The 22280-nt window shown below is 37.0% G+C and overlaps 1 long non-coding RNA gene across 1 annotated transcript in view; it reads right to left on the reverse strand.

The window, feature by feature from the left end:
- Positions 1–2584: 2584 nt before the first annotated feature.
- The window catches only part of LOC116528969, a 127343-nt gene continuing 107647 nt past the window's right edge, over positions 2585–22280 (reverse strand). Inside the window, exons 4-5 of the long non-coding RNA XR_004259312.1 lie at positions 18969–19093; positions 2585–2849 (exon numbers count right to left, since the gene is read on the reverse strand). This is a non-coding gene — a long non-coding RNA (uncharacterized LOC116528969). The remainder of the gene's footprint in view (positions 2850–18968; positions 19094–22280) is intronic.

Here is a 22280-nt window from a genome sequence, read left to right on the forward strand (position 1 = left end):
GCTCTCCCTCCACCCCCTTATTCTTCCCTTTGCCTCTCAATTCCTACAGTTCAGGCTGATATCTGGTTTCTAGAATTTCCAGGAAAGGAAAGGCATTGCCATTGCCAAGCCATCTTCTCTTATTATAGTTATATCTATTCCAAGGACTTAGAAAGGGTAAGTACATTGCCATAATCCTAGGCAGTATTTCCAAGAACTAGTACTTCCCTACCATTTGCAGGGCCCTGCATTTGTCCTCCCTCCAGTCTCTAGGAACGAAGTCTTCCTCATAATTCTCCATGGCAATGTCTGACTTCAAAATCGCCCTTCCCCCACTGATGCCCATCATCTGAACGATGGAGTGTACTTTCATTTTGCAGGTATCTATTACACGTCAGATTAGGATTAATCTATTTAATCATTGCCTCTTTATTCTTCATTCCCATTAGATTTCTTTATTCCTCTGGGGAGCTTCTCTCTGCTATGAGCACATGGGCAAACAGCCTTCTTTCCTATTTTCATTCCACTCCCACCCACAGCCAAGCCTTCTCCCAAGCTGCACTCTAAACTCAGAGCATCCTCCCTGTCTAAACTCATTACTTTTCTCCCTCCTTTCATTTAAACAGCTCATAAAAGTTTGTTCTTATAAAGACTTTTCAGAACAATTAATGTTTTGTGTTTATAATTTATTTAACAGTGGTTTCTAAAAAAATTTTATGAACTATATAATCACCTGGGAAAAAATTATTCTTTTATATATAACAGTTGTGTCATACTACCTATGTGCTTATCTCCCTGACATAAGTAACTTAAAATTTTCAGTTAATTATATTCCTAATATACTTTTATTTAGCACCAGTATCATCATAATCTCAGACTACAAGTTTAGAAAACGCTATGTAAACAATGAATACCACTTATTATGAGTATTTACAAGGGGTAAAGAACTTACATCAGATACCTTATAAAGTCTCTAATCATAAAAATACTTTAACTTTGGTGAAAAGAATTAAACTAATTCTATTTCTCTCAATCTGAAAAAAGTGATGAATAAAACTTTACTCATATTTAAAACATAAATCATAGTAGTCCCTGGATTAGGCTTTCGGAGGACATGTACCATATTGTTTTTCTCCTCAATATACTTAGCATCTCGCACAGTTGTGGGCACACAATCAATGCTCCTTATATATTTGGTGGATGAATGAATATATACAAATATATGATGTAAAGAAAGATCCTTGAGATTGCATAAAAGGTAAATACTAAAATTTGAAGTCAATTCAGCTCAATTTGAACTTAATTTCAGACATCAAAGCCAATAGTGTTTTTTTCCTTCTTTTGTTTTTCATTTTTCCACAAGCGAAGTCTTGACTCTTTCCATTACCACATTCATGACTGCCATTACCCCATGTTAGTTTGTTGTTACTTAATAGCTTTAATTTTTAAAATTCTGAGTTGAGTTTAATGACTCCAAAACACCAACCTACAAGACAGATGAACTTCTGAAAGCTGGCAGTAGCGTGTCAGTCACATGACCCAAGCTTGTAAGACTTAAAACTGCTGGCCAATTTGATCAACATAGAGATAAGTAAGTTGTATCTTTTTTTCTCCAAAGGTAATATATTATAAAAAATAATTGAACTTAAATAGTATTAACTATTACAGCATAAAATACTTTAGAAACACATTTGAAAGGAAAAAATCTAAGGTGCAGTTCAAGAGCTTCCTGGATCTCTTTCAGATGATCAAAATTACCTCTCTCCGAAGTCAAGCTAGTTCCAGAAATATTTCCATGATAGCATGATGTTGCTGAGAAACTGCTGTTTCCCAATCAGAAGAAAGTATCTACACTTTACTTTTGTTGGTTTTCTCCATTCTCCCTGTCAAGATTCTATTGCCTCAACACATATGAACACAGCTCATTAAAAACACACATGTGCAAGCCATGGTAAATGAGAGCCAAGACCTAGTTCCACATTGGAAGGGATATTAGAGAGTCAAATCAAGGCAGTAATCTTATTTATTGAGTAAAGTTTGAGAGCTTTTCCAGAAACGGACCAGGAAATTTCACATCTACAAAATCCAGAGGAAAGAAAGATCATGTCACTTTTAGGAAGCTGAAGTGTTTCAATATGTCTAAATGCATATGAGATATCCATCAGCACCTACTTGTCCACAGCCCCTTATGAGTGAAATTTCCCAGCCTATGGTCTCCTGTTGCTCGGTCAGCAATGCTTTGTGGCATGTCATCTTTTTACCCACACCAACTAGAGCTGGTGAAACCAGGACTGGTACTACCTCAATCTACCTGCTGGTTAATGACACATCACACTTGGCACTGAAAGATAAGTCAACCAGTAAGTTTTCTTTCTCAGAAATTTGACCTGAAAATAACCTGGAAAATGAGCTAGATATAAGAGTGAGAATTAAAACTGAGATGTTGGAGGAATAATGATGAGACATACGAGCTAAATTTGCCAGGGAACAGAAGTTATCAGTACAGGTAAAAGGCTAATTAAGAAAGAAAAATGGAACATACATGCAGAGAGCAGCAAAACATGCTCCTCAAAGAGCTTTTTAAAAATACAATTTTATTTTCATTAAATCTATCACAAAAATGCACACTCATAAACATTAATGACAAGGCTGTGTGGCTAGCCTGACCACGGTCCACTTTACCACCCTTCTTTTTCGTAATACTGTTCACATATCTCTTCTCATTCCATTGCACAAATGACCCCATTGTACAGATTGCAAAACTGAGGCACTGAGAGAATAAGTGACTGGCTGAAGTGAGTATGGTACATTTTTGGTGCTCTTCAAGAACTTACATTTTTCACTACTTTAGCATGATTCACTTCAATGGGCTGTGAATCAATCAGAAAGTTATACATTAAAAGTAGTCAGAACCTTTATTTGTATCTACCAGAGTTTTTTTCACAGCCATTCTCTGCTTCTTATCCAGATCGTCAGTTATACACTATAATTTATTTATATACCTAAAAGCATAAAACAATATTTTTAATATTTAGCTTTAATGACTTTCTAGTATGTGTCATTATTCTGATACTGTCATCTCATTGAGCTTAGTGTAAATGACATTATTAAATTATACGGGCAGTATAAAATTACATTCTTTAAATCATGTGCTTCATAATATTTTATTTTAATAAAGTCTTTGCAGTAGAAACGTTCCACTACTCACTTATTCTTTCTCATGAGATAAAAAATTTTACTCTAGGCCTTTAAATGAAAGCCAATTGAAAAATTAATCATAATTGCTACATAACATAGTCTCAAAGCAGCTTTGGAGTGTTGTTTAGAATTTAATTGACTATCCTTTGCTATGAACATCAAGACCTAAAATTTTGGTGAAAGGAGAAGGAAGAGAAATGTAAGTAAGCACATATCCTAGTAAATTTCAAAAGGACAAAGTTTTGGTTAAAAAGTTACAAAGTTTGTTAATTCCTCCATTCCATCTCCAGATGTTGTCATGGCAATACATCCGTAGTTAAAACACATACATGTACATGCACATACACACACACACACACACACACACACACACAGTCTTTTTGGTACTTTTACTTATATCTACATTCTCATACAGAATCTAAATGAAATATGCCTCAGTAGTCCCACTGCTGTGGCTATTAGAAGTCTGTAAAAAGTCAAGTCAAATATGCAATGGGTAAACTACAGTGAATCTTTTAAAACACAGCGTATCCTACAAAACCCAGATTTCTAAACTACAAGGCTGTGAGAGCGTATCATGTGAGATTCCAAGTAATGTTTTATTCAAATAGCCTAATCAGAGACAAGTCTTTGTGAGCAGGCAGGATTTAGTGTACAGCATCTGTGTTTGCCAGGTGCATTCTTGCTGACCTTGAAGATAACAAATAGGTGTAAAAGACATTCATGCCCCTCTACTGCTGACATTCTGTGTTCTTTGTGATCCTGCAGGAAATGCATTAGTATGCCACTGTGGCTACAAGACCACGGCAGGGGAACCAAAATCCACCTCTTAGATATTACTGCACTATAGCTCTGCAGACACTCTGGACTCAGGGAGTAACTAACAACAAAATGCATTTTTAAATTTTCAAAACACATTAGCATTAAGAATCCTAAAGGTCTAGTATGTATTATGAATGTGAAAAAAGAAAAAGAAGAATCCCAAAGGAAGAAAGACTTGTGTCTTTTGGTTGTGATTCTGGGCTTTCAAGGAAGTTGTTGGTAAACTGGCCTCTCCTGTGAGCACTTTCAGTTCTCAGGAACCTGAGTAACAGAGCAATTCAAGTTATTACTGTTCAGGGAAAACCTGGCCACTTCAGCCCAGCTGACTAAGCCAAAGATTGTCTTCCTGATAGAGCTTGAGAACCTCAGTAACATTTTAACCCATGTTGCAGATAACCATTTACACACCACTTACTTGGGGCTCAGTAATGATTTTTTACTTGGAGACTTAATTTCATTTTCCTAACACTGAAGCCTCCTGGCTATGGGAGTGAGACCCAGGGAAGGGAGGGCGATGATGGCTAGATGGATTATTCCAAAGAACTGGAGCAAATTTATAAATTAAAGACTATTATCTAGCCCTCCCCTTTCCCCTCATGCATCCTGTCTTTCTTCCTGACTCATCATTCTTCTTATAGTCTAAGGCATCGTTAGACAGTAAATTTTTAAAGAATTTGCTACATATTAATTACATGGGTCACCAAATTGTCCCCTAGATTGTGCTAAGTGACACTGCCTCCAGCAAGATCTGAGATAGTCCACCATCCAGCAATCTCATCAGCTTCTAACAAAGCTCTTTGCTTTGCCAGTTTCATAAAGGGATATATTCCTCTCTTTTGTTGTATTAGAGGCTGATACGGTTTGGCTCTGTGTCCCCACCCAAATCTCATCTTGAATTGTATTCCCATAATTCCCACATATTGTGGGAGATAATTTGAATCATGGGGGCAGTTTCTCCCATACTGTTCTCGTGGTAGTAAATAAGTCTCACAAGATCTGATGGTTTTATCAGGGGTTTCCGCTTTTGCATCTTCCTCATTTTCTCTTTCCAGGCCAAGTAAGACGTGCCTCCACCATGATTCTTAGGCCTCCTCAGTCACATGGAACTGTAAATCCAACTAAACCTCTTTTGCTTCCCTGTCTTGGGTATTTCTTTATCAGCAGTGTGAAAACAGATTAACAGTAAATTGGTACCAGCAGAGAGGGACATTGCTGAAAAGATCCGAAAATATGGAGGCAACTCTGGAATTGGGTAACAGGCAGAGGTGGAATGTTCAGAGGGCTCAGAGGAAGAGAGGAAAATGTGGGAAAGTTTGGAAGTTCCTAGAGCCTTGTTGAATGGCTTTGACAAAAATGCTGATAGTCATATAACATTAAGGCCCAGGCTGAGGCAGTCTCAGGTGGAGAAGAGGAACTTATTTGGAACTGGAGCAAAGATGACTCTTGATATATTCTAGCAAGGAGAATGGTGGCATTTTGGCCCTGCCCTAGAGATTTGTGTAACTTACAAATTTCTAAGCAGCAAAGCATTCAAGAGGCAATTTGGGTGCTGTTAAAAGTATTCAGTTTTAAAAGGGAAACACAGCATAAAAGTTTGGAAAATTCACAGCCTGACAATGTGATAGAAAAGAAAAACCCATTTTCTGAGGAGAAATTCAAGCTGGCTTCAGAATTTACATTAGCAAAGAGGAGCCAAATGTTGGGGAAAAAGTCTCCCAGGGCATGTCAGAGGTCTTCACGGCAGCCCCTCCCATCACAGGCCGTGAGGCCTAGAAGAAAATGGTTTCCTGGGCCTGGCCTAGGATCCCCTTGCTGTGTTCAACCTAGGGACTTGGTGTCCTGCATCCTAGCTTCTCCAGCTGTGTGTGGCTGAAGGGGGCCAACATAGAGCTTGGACTGTGGCTTCAGAGGGTGCAAGTCCCAAGCCTTGGCACATCCATGTGGTATTGAGCCTGCCAGTACACAGAAGTCAAGAATTGAAGTTTGGGAACCTCCACCTAGATTTCAGATGTATGAAAATGCCTGGATGCCCAGGCAGAAGTTTGCTGCAGGGGTGGGTGCTCACGGAGAACCTCTGTTAGGCAGTGCCGAGGGAAACGTGTGGCTGGAGCCCCCACACAGAGTCCCTACGGGGGTACCACCTAGTGGAGCTGTGAGAAAAGGGCCACCATCCTCCAGACCCCAGAATGGTAAATCCACTAGCTTTCACTGTGCACCTAGAAAATCTGCAGACACTCAATGCCAGCCCATGAAAGCGGCCAGCAGGGAGGCTGTACCCTGCAAAGCCGCAGAGGCAGAGCTTCCCAAGACCAAGGGAATCCACTTCTTATATCAGCATGACCCAGATGCAGGACATGGTGTCTAAGGAGATCATTTTGGAGCTTTAAGATTTGACCACCCTGCTGGATTTCAGACCTGCATGGAGCTTGTAGGCCCTTAGTTTTGGCCAATTTCTCCCATTTGGAATGGACGTATTTACCCAATGCCTGTGACCCCATTGTATCTAGGAAGTAACTAACTTGAAGTCACTAACTTGTTTTTGATTTTACAGCCTCATAGGAGGAAGGGACTTGCCTTGTCTCAGATGAAATTTTGGACTCTGAATTTTTTAGTTAATGCTGAAATGAGTTAAGACTTTGGGGGACTGTTGGGAAGGCATGACTGGTTTTGAAATGTGAGAACACGAGATTTGGAGGGGCCAGGGATGGAATTATATGGTTTAGCTGTGTCCCGCCCCCCCACCACACACACACACAGATCTCATTTTGAATTGTACTCCCATAATTCCCACATGTTGTGAGAGGGACCTGGTGAGAGATAATTGGAATCATTGGGGAGGTTTCCCCAATACTGTTCTTGTGGTAGTGAATGGGACTCACCAAATCTGATGGTTTTATCAGGGGTTTCTGCTTTTGCATCTTCCTCATTTTATCTTGCCACTGCCATGTAAGAAATGCCTTTCACCTTCTGCCATGATTCTGAGGCCTCCCCAGCCACGTGGAACTGTAAGTCCAATTAAACCTCTTTTTCTTCCCAGTCTCGGGTATGTCTTTATCAGCAGCAAGAAAACTAATACAGAGCTCATTTTTGCCATCAGTTTAAATTAAAATATTTTAAATCTAACCTGCTAAAATATTTATATTAATGTTTCACGATAGTAAATCAATCTTGCATTCTTAGGATAAAATCTACAAGATGATGATGAATGATTCTGTGAACACCCTGCCAGTGTCAGTGTGATCTCCTTCATTTAGGGTGTTAACATCTATGTTAGTTAGGAATATTGGTCTCTGACAGTCTCTCTAGTAGCTGAAAACACTAGAATGTACCAGTGCCTGGAACATTTGAGGAACAAACATTGTGCATGATTAATAGGTACATACAGTGAAGCAAAGAAAAAACCTGGGGGAGGTTCTCATGGTCACATAAATTATAGAGATTAATATATATTAACATATTATAGACTCTAGGATAGCCTGTATTAATGAACTCTGTTAAGATTTGTTTTACCCCTGGTTTATTAAATATATTTTGCTAAATATACAGAATGCTATCTGTATAGAATAACTATTAACCTCTCACAGAACAGTCAAGTGTCCCATTTAAGAATTTGAAAAAACACATGTAGTCTTTTTGTTCTGTGTTTGGCACATGTTTTATGCTAGCTTCACAAAATTAATTTGTATTTTCTTGTTCTCCAAGGTAACTTAAATGTAAAGTAAATAATTTTGTTTTCTAGAAGTTTGAAAGAATGCTCCTTTGAAATCTACTAGTCTCAGTAACTTTTGGTGATAATGGCTTTTTTACAATTTAATTTTTTATGATTATTGATATATTTTGATTTTCTATTCTTCATATGTACTTCTGAAAATTCCTTTTTCAAAAAAGTGACATCTTTAAGGTTGTCAAAATAATAGGAAAATGTTATATACCTTATTTTTTGAAAAAATCTTTGCCATTTCTTGATATTTCACTTTTATTTACAATATTTTATTTGCATTTTCTCCACTTTTTTCTTCATTAGATTTTTCGGTCATTTTATATTTACTTCCTGTGACTTTACTATTATTATTATTCAATTATCACTACTTACTCTTATATCTTGTTATTCTTTTCTTTTTTCAATGCTGCATAGTTTATTTGTCATCTTTACTAGTTAATTAACATAAAAGTTAAGGATCTGGGTTTGCCTTTGAGTAAGATTTTGGCAGCATTTTATAAATTTTGGCATAGACTATTCTCTTATTTGTTATATACTATATTGTTTATCAATATGGTATTTGATTATTTTGTGATTTAAGATATTTAGATGAATATCGTGTAATTTTTATTTTGTTTATTCATCCCATTTATATGGCTAATTTCTAATTTTACTGCATTTATTTAAAGAATGAATGAATGAACTTGTACCAATTTCTACACTGAAATCTAACATACCAGTGTTTTTAAATGTTCAATAAATGCTTTTTTGAAAAGTTGTAATTTTGTGTACAGGACATAAAATTTCACATAGTCCAAATAATACCTCCTCTTTAGAAGACTGAAAATTTTATGTCTACATTATTGACCTTTTTATCTCCTAAAGAAATAAAGAGGTATAATAAGATCTTAAAATACAATTGCAGTGACTTTAGTTTACCCTTATATTTCTAGACTTCCAAAATATATTCAGAAGCTGTGATATCTACTATATAAAACTTATATAGCTATTATAATTTCATTGGGTAAAGGAAAGTTTATTAATGGGAAAGTACTTTTTGCCATCTTTAATATATTGCTTTTAATTTTACTTCATTTGAAATGTAATGTTACCACTCATAATTTCTGTGTGATTGTCTTTATATTTTGATTCTATGATTTTCAAATGTAGTCTAGGGACTCCCAGGAGTCTCTGAAATCCTTTTTGAAAGTTCGTGAGGTCAACATTTTCAGAATAATTCTAAGATATTATTTGCCTTATTTACTCTCATTTTCTCAGGAGTGTACAGAAGGACTTTCCAATCCTCATGACATGTGATGACATCATCACTCTGATGGCTTACAGACTGTGTGCTTGTGTATTTTTTTTTTCCTGTTTTAAAAATTTCTCAGATTTTATAAAACTTCTAGAAGAAAACATAGGAGAAACTCTTTGTGACCTTGGGTTAGGCAAAGATTTCTTAAGTAGAATACAAAAGCATGAACCATAAAATTAAAAATTGATAACCTAGACTTCATCAAAATTTTAAAACCTCTCTGAAAGATACTGTTATAAAAAAGAGAAACAAAGAAATGACAAGCCATAGAGTAGAAAATATCTGTGAAACTTATATCTAATAAAAGACTGGTATCCAGAAGATACAAAGAACTATCGAGATTTAATAGCAAGAAAACAACCAATGGACAAAAGATTTGAACAAACACAATATATTACCAAAGAAGAGATACTCACAGCAAATAAGCACATAAAAATATGCTCAACATAATTAGTTTTTAGGGAAACACAAATTAAAACCACAATAAGATGATACTATACATCCATTAGAATAGTTAAAATATTTTTTAAGCTGACAATATCAAATGCTATGAGAATGTGAATGCTAACTAAGTGGAACTCTCAGACGTGGCTGGTGAAAATGCAAAATTGTTCAATCACTTTGGAATTGTTTCTTATAAAATTTCTGATAAGGTTAAACATGCACTTACCATATGACACAACAATCCCACTACTGGGTCTTTACCCACAGAAATAAAAACATATGTCCCACAAAACCCTGGACACAAGTGCTTATAGTAGGTTTATTTGTAATAATCAAAAACTGGAAAACCTCAGATACCCACTGACCAGTAAATGGATTAAAAAAATCATGGTGCAGCTATAGAACTGAGTACTGCTCAGCAATAGAACCAAACTACTGAAACAAAATCCATGTAACAACATAGATGAATCTCAAAAGCATTGTGCTAAGTGAAATAAGTCAGACTTCATAGGCTATATAAAGTATGATTGTATTTATATAATATTTAGAAAATACAAACTACACAGCCACAAAACAGGGCTAGAAGTGGAGGAGATCTCAAAGGAACATGGAAACATTCTGTATTTTGATGTGAGAACATTTACACAACCTTATAGATTTGCCAAAATTCACATGGTTTTATACATAAAGGGTGAATTTACTGTATACAGATCTATCAACCTGACCAAAAAAGAAATTTGGTTTTAATGTTATACCTATAGATATAATCCACATAAATAAAAGCTCTCTGGAGTCCTCAATAATTTTTAAGAGGTAAATAGAGATCCTGAGATTAAAACATTTGAGAACCATTGTTATAAGTCATGGTAAATAATATAATTTATATTTATTTTCTACTTTAACTTGTTAAAGCAGCATACTATTGACATTGTAACATATTCTGAGTGTTTTCAGCTTTTACTATGTAGATTAGAACATATATAGTAATTGACTGTTAAAAATATTCTTAGGCTTACTTTAGTTTTCTTATTTTACTTTTTTAAAGATCTCTACATTTTGCTATATGCAATTTAATTTTTCGCCTGTCATTTGAAAAATATACTTTGTATCTATTTATATTACTCTTTAAGTGTCTCAAACACACAAATATAACTTTTTCTATCAGGATGAAATGAGATAATGTATTTGCTCTTTCTTATATACCTTATGAGACCAGATATTATTTTACCCACCCTGTCCTGCTCTAATCTTTAGCTTGAGACAGGGACTATTATAATTCAAACCATTTGACATTATATATATTCTTTATTAAGACTCATGCATTTTTTAAAATTATATTGATAATCATTTACGGTAATGTACTTACTAAGCCTGATTCTTTCTTCTTCATTCCTTTTATTCCCTCCATTGTCAATTGCTTGAATGTTGGGTTTATTACATATTTGTTTTGTTTGCAATGCTGTGCCAAGTATCTTCCATCTGTCCCTCTGTGTCCCTTCTCCATCCTGTTTTGTGACCTGAGAGGCTGGCCTGAGTGACTTGCACCGTTGAGATTCCATGCACTGTGGCTTTCTGTTAGATTTGGACTATGGGGCCAAGAGCTTGGAAGAGAAAGGAGAGTAATTTTTTTACTACAAAATTAGTAATTTTTTTCCTCTGTGAGGTGGCCTGAACTTGGTATATTCCTTGACAGAAAGTCAATGATCTTCTCAAGGTGGCCTGCCCTATGTAGCATTGTTACATGTTGGATTGAATAACCTGTCTTCCCCTTGGATCCACAGAGGGTGGCAGCCTGCTGTTGCCAGCCCTGGGTTTTTGCCTTGTACATTGTGATTCTCTTACAACCCATTCATCCCTTTGCAATAAATTTCTCTGTAAACAGACTCTCCTAAGATTATCCTCAATTGAGTCTTCATGTATTTTGTGTAGAGATACTAACCGATGTCACTGATTATTCAAAAGATTAGCCAAGAGATAGCGTGGCATAAGCTCTCTTCCTAATTTTGTCTAGAACATGTTGAGCTTTATTAATCCAAATGCTCAGGTCTTTTTTTTTTTTTCTTTTCAGTCCAGACACTATTGTTCAACTTGTCTTTGTTTATTGCATGTGTTCCAATTGTTTGGCATTTTCCTCTAGGTTCACATGTAGTTTTTCTGTTAGATTCTTGTTTCGGTCTTCACTAACTGTTCTCTCTGTTTGCTGTCATGTTTTTGTCCTATGTCTGCACGCTGGGAGCACTTATCACATTTACTCTTGACATTACTCATTTGGTTTTCTATAATGCTAATTCCTCCCTTTTTGGCATATTTTAATCCTGTCATTACATTATTAGTTATTGGTGTTTTTTTTAAAAAAAATTAATCCCGCCTCCAATGTTTATCTTTATAGTACTACTTTTCTGGATAGTTTTTGCTCTTGCTTCATAAAATGTTATTCTCTTGTAAATTATGTAGACTAGGTATTTTTATTAAATTTTTCTTCTGTTATCTGCAGTAATGCATTTTCTGGGTTCTATTCTTCTAAAAAACCTTCAAGAGGGTATTCCACTCAATTTTTTTTTTAACGTTTAGAGACAAGAGTCTTTCTATGTTGCCCAGCCTGTTTTCAAACTCCTGGGCTCAAACAATTCTTCCACTCCAGCCTCCTGAGTACCTGGGACTTAGAGGCACATGCCCTGTGCCCAGCTAATAATTTTTTTTATAGTTTTTTCTTTAACAACTTACCCACTATCTAAATTTCCCCAGCTCCATTTATCCATTTCTTGATGAGTAGATTCCCAGTCTCATATACTCACCTGAAGAGCAAGATTATGTGTATAACGTCTAGCTCCATTCCTGCATCTTCTAAGTCATTACGCAGTATGGATGTGCAGGCCTTTGATTCCCTAATCCTGCGTCTTTCAGAGTAATTGAAATGTGTGAAATAATCTAATTTGCAATTTGCCCTCCTATAAGGGCTTTTCCAGATCTTCCTCCATTTACAGCTTTTTGCCTTCATGACATAATAGGCCACTCCTATTCTCTTTTTACAGCTGACTATCTCGTGCTCTAGTTTCACTCTGCTTTTTTGTTCTAAAATGTGCATAAAAAGAGCTGCTGAAGGTGAGGGGAAATGGGGAATGGTGCCTTAGCAAACTGCTACAACACCTTTGTTGCCGTTTTAATGTTTGGAACAGACACAGGAACTCGTAGTCAAAGGCTCAACATGAATAGGGCTGAAATAATTCAGTCTTTCTTTGATACCCCCAAATGAACTCTGTTAGAGAAAGAAGACCATGTATAGACTACTACCCAAAGTGGAAACTTTAATGGCCTCATAATTCGTGGAGATTCTTCATAAATTATGGCCATAGAATGAATTTTTTGAGTGCCACTTTTCAGCATTGTTGTGTATTTGTCCATATTTCTACATCCAGGTTGAGACAAACTGCATCAGGACAAATAGATGCCTCAAAAGTACTTAAACCCAAATTTTTATATTCCTAAAATCTAAGATAGACTTCTGAAAAAGTGAGGATGGATTGGCAATTGAGAGAATCCTTTGCCTGATGTTGCTTCTGATGGTATTAAGATTTACATGGACTATATTTAAAAGTCTATTTTTCTTGATATCTTGAACACTATCAGCCATTATATTTATTGCTCAAATTCAGGAAAAAAAATACATGTTTCACAGGGCTTGAAGCTTATCCTAGGAAGACTTTCTTTAAGAAAAAGAATACAAAATCCGGAATCTAAAATTAGGTACAAAATGATTACTTATTCAGAAGTGGAAAAGCTAATATAAAAATGTTTTTAAAGATTGAAAAATAAGATGAGCATCACAAAATCCAGAAAAATAACAATATTTGTATTGATTGACACAGTTCTATAATTCTTTTTAAACTATATATTTGGCTGCTTCCTTTTAAATCACCACTTCTTAGGAAAACAATTTGATAATATAATTTTTATTGAGAGAATAGAAAAATAATTCAGCATTACTTCTGGCATGATAGACCATGATTCATTTGTTTTAATTAATGATACTTTAGAAAGCTTCTTTCAGCTTTATAAGTTATTATTAGTATTGTCTTGTTTGTTTTTGTGTTGTTATCAGATTTGGAAAAAATTCTATTTTTATTCTCTCTGCCTTTCATTGCAGTAAAAAAGCAAACAACATTTACCATCTTTGTTTTTTGAGACAGAGTCTTGCTATGTTGCCCAGATAAGACTCTGTCTCAAAAAACAAAGATGGTAAATGTTATGTGTTTGTGGTACAATCTCGGCTTACTGCAACCTCTGCTTCCTGGATTCAAGTGATTCTCCTGCCTCAGCCTCCTAAGTAGCTAGGATTACAGGCCAGGCTAAATTTTTTAATTTTAGTCGAGATGGGGTTTTAGCCATGTTGGCCAGGTTGGTCTTGAACCCCTGACCTCAGGTGATTTACCTGCCTTGGCCTCCCAAAGTGCTAGGATTACAGGCATGGGTCACCATTTTTAAGTATACAGTTTGCTAGTGTTCAGTATATTCACACTGTTGTGAAAGAGATGGCCAGGAATTTTTCATCTTGCAGATCTGAAACTCTCCACCAACTAAACAACTCCCACTTTTTCTTTTCCCCTGGCCCCTTATAGCCTCCATCCGGCTTTCTGTTTCTTTGAATGTGACTGCTAGATCCCTCATAGAAGTAGAATCATACAGCATTTGTCTTTTCATGACTAGCTTATTTCACTTAACACGGTGTCTTTAAAGACCATTTATGCTGTAGCATGTGTCAGAATTTCCTTCCTTTTTTTTTTTTTTCTTTTGAGAGGAAGTCTTGTTCTGTCACCAGGCTGGAGTGCAGTGGCATGATCTCAGCTCACTGCAACTTCCATCTCCTGGGTTCAAGTGATTCTCCTGCCTCAGCCTCCTGAGTAGCTGGGACTACAGGCATGTACCATCACATATGGCTAATTTTTGTATTTTTGATAGAGATGGGGTTTTACCATGTTGGCCAGGATGGTCTCGATCTCTTGACCTAGTGATCCACCCGCCTCGGCCTCCCAAAGTGCTGGGATTACAGATGTGAGCCACCATGCCCAGCCAATTTTCTTTCTTTTTAAGGCTGAATAATATTTCACTGTATATGTAATACATTATTTACATTCCTATATTTATCTATGAACACACAGGTTGCTTCCACCTATGATTGTTAATAATGCTATTATGAACATAGGTGTGCAAATATTTCTTTAAGGCCCTGATTCCAATTTTATTTTTGATATATACCCATAAGTGGAAATGCAGGGTCATTCAGGTTACTTCTTATATAAACTATAAAATATGAAAACATTTTATTCAGTTCACTCTCCAACTTTGTTACATTTAACACTTTATTTCTCCTCCACTACAGACTCCACATTTTCACCACTAGAGAACATATTTATATCCTGATACACCTGCGCCTCTGTGTCATAGTGCTGCGTGGGTCAGCACAGAGCAGGGTCACTGTATTTCTGCATACAGGCTTTTCCTATATCAGGAGAGACAACAATAACATAAATACTCATGAAAATGATAGTGAATTACAGAAATAAATTTGAGTAAACCCAAACCAAGTATATCTACAATTCAATTTCCCTGTTGTGACCAGATTCCTGGTTCAGACCTCACAGGTTCAACAGAGTGCTCTGCCTATCAGCTTTGGAGCCTGTCTGAATGCAACTGCACAACAGTTACTGCTCTTTTAAAGCAATTTCTCAATTTCCTTTCGTTATTTTAGAATTACATGCTTATATTGTTTTTTCTTTATAACTCAATGTATTCTCTGAGCATCTGTTTCTTGTTTAAGTGTTTGCTCCATGTAGGGTCTATGAATAGTGAAAATGGATCAGCTGAGTTCTGTGGCAAGCTTTTTTAGTGTACTTTGTGAAATGCTACTTACCTGTCTTCTATTTAATGTAAATAGCATGTGTGATATGGTGGCTTTCTCTCTCATACCTGACTTTTCCACGTTCGGTTTCTATAGTGGCTGCATTCTCTTTGTTAGGTCAATGTCTGGCAAATTTTGACAATGGAGGGACATTTTGAACACCCTTTAGAAGAAAAAGGCAATTATTGTTCAAAGCTTATTGCATCATTCAGGACCCACTTTCTGCTACCACCATTGAGAATCATGCTAGAGGCAGCAGTTGACCTGCACTTCTGCTAAATCACTTTGGGCTATATGACATATGGACTATATATGCACATCAAAAATAATGTGCACATAACTAAAAGAAACACAGTATCTCTTATGAGAGTAGGATGAATGGGACAAGAATGTAGGGAGCAGCAGGCAGACCAGCATGATGAAAGCACATGAGGATCATTCCATACCATGGGGTTGCTGGAGACAATGGAGACATGACTCCCACTTACTCAATTGCATTTCAGAGTAGGAAAATTCTTCCCTTGGGTCAACAGTGATCATGGAAGGCCATGTTTAAATAAAGATGTAATTGGGTCATGGTCTTTAAGTCAAGTCCAATTTATATTGAATGGCCTCAATTCAGGCTTTCCCAGATCCCAAACTTTCTATTTTTGCTACTTTTTTCAATTCTGACCTAGGATATGACCAAAGGCTTTTACTTTGCATTGGTACTATTAGATTTCTGTATTTTCTGTTCTCCAGGATAATAATATTGGGGAGGGGGAGCATAGACTTTATTGTCAAGCAGATCTAGGTTCAATATCTGTTTCTTAGAAATCTATAAAGATAAAATACAATATTATACCTCAGGTCCTCAGACAGTTCTTTCCATAATTTTGTCTGATGCTGGTCAAATCCATAATTCTACATTATATGCATGAATTTGTTAGTAATTTTTTTTTCAAATTATGCTGCATGGTAAAGCACAGAAGTGCAGACACAAATCTGTAAAATCCCATACCAATCCTCAGATTGCTTAAATGTTTGCTTTTTTAAGTAAAGGGAATCTAGGGAGTGGGAACCATCAAAATGAGAATCAGGTATAGGCAAGAAAATAAGACAACTTGAAGTATATGGAGATTACTGGGGGCCAGCAAAGCTTCCGATCCCCTGACATATATTTCAAGGATCTGAACTCAGTCAAGCCATGATGGGAGTCTTCCATCCGAGGACCCTGATCTATTTTTCTACATTTGCTTCCACAGTTCTCCAAAAGGCTCGGATTTTGAGATTCTAAAGACGTCTTCCATATTCCTACCTCCAAAATTTTGCTCACATACTGTATGCTTATTCTCCCTCTCCTCATCTCTGCCTTTCCAAACTGTTCTCTGGAGTCCTATTGAATTACATTTCTCCCATGAAGCCTCCATGGCAGCTATAAAAAGAAATGGGCAGAAGGGACTCTAAATCCTCTACCTTATCTGAAACAGAGCAAATATGCTTTCTCTGTTTTCTATGTTGGGCTCCTATGTAAGATCTCAAATATTTTTCTCTGACTTAAGTTGAATATCTACTATTAATTTTGGTCAGATTCTTTCCATCTATTGGATAATATTCTGCATATGTGTTCAATTCAGCTAGAAGGTTGAGTTCTAACTAAGAGGTAAATTCTTAGTAGACAGGAACCATTCCTCATTTACATCTTTAAGCAATGTTGAGATTGCCCACAACCATGCTTGTATTGAACACTCAATAAATTTTAATCAAGGTATTTTAAAAACTTTGTTGCTGTTACGGATTGAATTGTGTTCCTAAAGTTTATATGTTGAAGCTCTAACCATCCATACTTGAGAATGTGATCTTATTTGAAAAGAGAGTTGTTGGGGAGATAGTAAGTGAATAAGGCGGGCCCCTAATCTGTAAAACAAACAAAAACTTGGATACAGACACATGCACAGGGAGGGTGCTATGTGAAGCTGGAGATAGAGAACAAGTCTACGTGACAGGAGCCAGATGCCAGAGACTCTAGCAATCCCCCCCAAGCTGAGAAAGAAAGCATAGAACAGACTGATTTCTCCCTCACAGGCTATGGCCCTCAGAAGAAACAACTCCACCAACACCTTGATCTTGGACTTCCCACTTCCAGAACTAGGAGACAATAAATTTATGTTGTCTTTAACCATCCAGCTTGTGGTGCTTTGTTATGACAGCCCTAGGAAATGTGTACAGTCCCTTCAGACAGAAATAGATAAAGGACAAAATCAATGTGATTCTCTATCTTCCTGTGAAATTCTGGCTTTGACCATGAGGAAACTGCAGAAATCTGCAGTGGTCTTTTAGCAGATCATAAGTCCCGCTGTGAAGGAATGTGGTCCACGGCAGGCCAGGAAATGTTGGGGCGTGTTACGTGGTTAGAGCTAAGGCTGCATTTATTGTGATTTTAGAGAAGCATGAGTAATGAGTGTGTGGCTAGGACTTGGCCCTGTGTCTTTCAGGTGATGCAACTGAAACAGCAAGGAAGCAGAGGGCGGGCCTCCTTTGGGATCACCATGGAAACCATGGCCATGGCCCTCATGGAGGGAGACCTGGGTGTGGGCTTTCTTTGATCTCCTCTTCCCCAAGGCATGAACCCTGCAGGATTAAATCCACATTGGCTGCTGCATAGGTGGAATAAGATTTGGCGGTGGTAAACCTGGAATGGGCTCACTGCCCAAGCCTCATCAGTATAATCATGCCCCTGAAATTGTTCCCATCCTTAGTTTATACTTTTAAAAATTTCCAGAGTCTCACAGTTAGAGTTAGAAGAGGATAGTGGCTGTTCTGAACTATGAAAAAAAGCAATAAACAAGCCCACAGTGGAAATACATGAAGGCTTATTTGTCACGAAATCTTAAGACTGGTGTGAAGCCTAGCAGAGCCTAAGATCCAGTCCCCAATCATTAAGCCTTTTTCTTAGAGATAAGGAGTTACCTTAGAAAGAAAGGTGAGACTTTTCTATCTATATTTTCCAGCATCCGCTACTTGGAATTCCAAGGGAGAGAGCAAAGAGGTAAAGACTGAGGAAATTCATTGATCATACTAAAACTCATATCCATATTTACTCTACATGTTACGAAGAAATTCTTTCATCTGTTATTTCATTTTACCCTCTCAGAAACCCTGTGAGCCAGATATTATTATCCTCCTTATACAAATTAGAAAACATGTATTCATTTTTTTTATAAAAACGAAACTCAGAGAACTGGCTCAATTAATACATCTAGTAATGACCTGCTTAAACCTCACATTCAGATCTTTTAGCTGCAAATCTTATGATATTTCCACTAAGACATACTGGAGTAAAGGGCGAACAGAAAAGAAAAAGAAGGGAAAGACAGTTGTGTGAGAAAGGACTTCGTCACTTCAGAGGAGCAGAATTAAAGACCCTAACTGAAGAAGCAGGGCTCCATTCCAGGCCTGGCCCTCTAGGCCCTAAAGTCTGCCTTCCTGCTGTACATGGAATCTCAGCTCTTTTCATGACTATAGTATTTGCATGATCCAACGCCTCTCCAGGCTTTCTAATCACAATTCCATTAGCATTTCCTCCCAGGCCTCCCTCTCCAGCCTCTTGGCATCTTTCAGTCTTATCACTTTACCTTCCATGGGTTGCCTTTACTCCCCCTCACTTGTAGAAGCCAGAGCTGGATAAAATCTTCCTATTCAGTTTTGACCTTCTCTGCATCCGGTGTATCTCACACTCTCTGTTTCACAATAAATGAGTCTGTCAAAAGATTAGAACATGATTTAATTTAATGTACATCGGTTTTAAACTACATTTCAAGTAACAAGACTCTTAAGACCAGTGTTTTATTTACTTGGCTATTGTTTTGGCTGTTTTTCCTTTTACCACCTGATAATTAGACAATGAACAAGGAAAATAAATTTTATTGTTTCTAAACAATTTGATTCATCCTCATTTCCTAGAGTGCCTCACATCTACATATATCATTTTGCAGTTCAGGCAACAATGAATTCTAGTAAAAGTTAAGTTAAAACTATCAAATTGATAATGGAAAGAAAAGTGACTATTTCTGGTTGTCTTCATTCATCACCGCTTAACCCAAAGAGCTAAATAAATTGATCATTTACCTGCCTCATTCTCTATGTGCTAAGGCCTTCACCTTCATCATCCCTGCTAGTCCCTGCAACCTGAGGAGGTGGATAGTGTAACTTCCATTGTAGAGTACAAAAACATTAATGCAGCAAGTGAATGATCAGACTTTCCCTAGGTTTGTTTAACTCTACAGTTTTTGGCCACTGTGTTATACCACCAGAATACTGGCAGCATTCCCTATGGCCACCAGAGATAGAGATATTATCATAGGGAAAGGAGGGAAGTGTGTTCTACAGACTTCTAGAACAAATAATGCCAACTTTACAAATTATAGCAGAAAAGAACGGGAATGGAAATATTTTTCTTAGAATACTGATGGCAAAACTGAGATGGATATTTCAGTGTTTGATCATTTTACCAGATTAGTGCCTTGATCATCTTATTTTTGCCATTACTCTCTGAGCCAGGGCAGCTGGGGTCATGTGTATGTCTCAATTAACCATAGCATAGTACAGCCTGGCCAGCTATGTTAATTAACTCCAATTGCTAAATGATGGAACAGTTCAGTCACTAACCAATCCAATTAATAGATGAGAGTGAGTAGCAGACAGAATGTGCCATGGCTAATTTCATCTCTGCTTGTTGATTTTTAAGTAATTGATCTGCTAACCCACTTGGTCGTTCGATGCCTGGAATACTGTGTGTGGTGTTCCAGCTATTTCAGTAACACAATTATGGGCTTCAAATGCCTCTCCCTCAGAAACAACCAGCCCTGGATGAAAGCAAACACAATAGACCTATTTGATTTTTTTAATGGATACATATTCTAATACTTGGATTTTCTATCTGAAATAAATTTATTGTTTTTCTTTGATATCTAATTATAAAAAGTATGTAACAATAAAATAATTTGCCTCTCAAAGAGATTGCTTTACACACTGGAGTGTTTTGAATTGTTACACTGATAACTAACAAGTACTGCTGGGTATTTTTAACTAATAGTTTATAGGGTCTTACACGTTATTTCCATGTGGAATTTCTTAGTAGTGCCATTTTATTTTTGTTTCAGATATTGACAGTCTCCATTGCCATCATTCCATGTTAGAGATTCTGCTCAGAAAAAAAATAGTTTAATCAATAAACAATTAAAAATAGTGACTAGTCACATGAATAATAAAACTATATGGTTTTAATGAAAAGACCACTAGTCTAGCTTTAGGAAAATTAGATTATAATCCCAACTACATCACAGATCCACTGAGCTCAGAGAATCTTTAGTAACAGGGAATGGGATTTTAGAGGCCATTTAGTCCAAACCCTCAAAGGAGGGCATCTGGCAATATGAAATAAATTACCATATCTCCAGATTCTTACCCCTTTATCCCTCTACCTTTACTGCCAATGAATCTAAGAAGAAAAAGTTAAGTTAAAAAATAGTAAACATTAAAACTAATTAGACTATGTGATATAGCTCATGTGTTGATTATTGTGAATTAATCTATAAATTACAGTATGGTTGTTAAGATTATATGGCTAATGGTAGCCCTCAAATTTTGAAAGATGAATGCAAACCCATTTTGTAAAGCTTACTTCAGGGACACTAGTTATAACAAATTATGAAATTTCTAACCATACATCTTTATTACATATTCCACGGATGTTTTGATCATAATAAAGCTTTTTAGTATTAATAACTACTAATTATGAGTAGTAGTAATTAGTAATTGTAGGGAAGTGGGTAAAGAGTATAATGTAGAAATTCATAGGTTTATATCCTTCTTTCAACTATCTATTCATTCATTTACCTACATATTCAACAACCATTGATAGATGGCTCATGGACACTGAGATACAAAAGTGAATAAACCCTGGGCATGGTGGTTCACACCTGTAATCCCAGCACTTTGGGTGCCCGAGGTGGGCAGATCACTTGAGGTTAGGAGTTCAAGACTAGCCTGGTCAACATTGTGAAACCCCGCCTCTACTAAAAGTACAAAAATTAGCCAGGTGTGGGGTTGCGCACCTGTAATCCCAACTACTCGGGAGCCTGAATGATGAGCATCACTTGACCCTGGGATGTGGAGGTTGCAGTGAGCCAAGATCACACCACTGCCTTCCAGTGTGGGCAAGAGAGTGACTCTGAAAAAAAAAAGTGAATAAGACCTGTCTGCCTCCAGACCCACAGCCCAGGAAAAGAGACAGACGTGAAAACCTAGGCTCACCATGCACAGCAGGATGGGCTGTGGAAAAGGTCTAGGGATGGGACAGGCAAGAACACAGACGATGCTTATGGAGACTGCTCAGTAAAGGACAGGCTTCCAGGAGGTAATGCCCACTGTCAGACTTGTAGCTTAAGGGTGAATAACAATATTAGTAACAAACGATATCTTACTTTTCAACTTTTATTTTAGAGGCAGAGTCTTACTCTGTTGTCCAGGCTGGAATACAGTGGTGTGAACACAGCTCTTTGCAGCCTCAGCCTCCGGGGCTCAAGCAATCCTCCTACCTCAGCCTCCCAAATAGCTGGGACCATAGGTGTTCACTACCACACCCGGCTACCTTTTAAAATATTTTATAGAGATGGGGACTCACTGTGTTATCCAGGCTGGTCTCAAACTCCTGGCATCAAGTGAGCCTCCTACCTGTGTTTCCCAAAGCACTAGGATTACAGGCATGAGCCACTCTGCCCAGCCCCAGATGATATCTTATTGATCTTTACAATGCGCTGGGAACTAGTCCAAGCGCTTTATATCTATCAACATATTTAATCTTCATGACAACACTTTGAGGCAGATCCTATTATTATCCCCATTTTATATATGAAGTAACCAAGACTCAAAGTCACAGAGTTATG

Source organism: Sapajus apella, unplaced genomic scaffold (assembly GCF_009761245.1).
Source record: "Sapajus apella isolate SASKATOON/1434 unplaced genomic scaffold, GSC_monkey_1.0 scaffold61, whole genome shotgun sequence".
NCBI classification, from domain to species: Eukaryota; Metazoa; Chordata; class Mammalia; order Primates; family Cebidae; genus Sapajus; species Sapajus apella.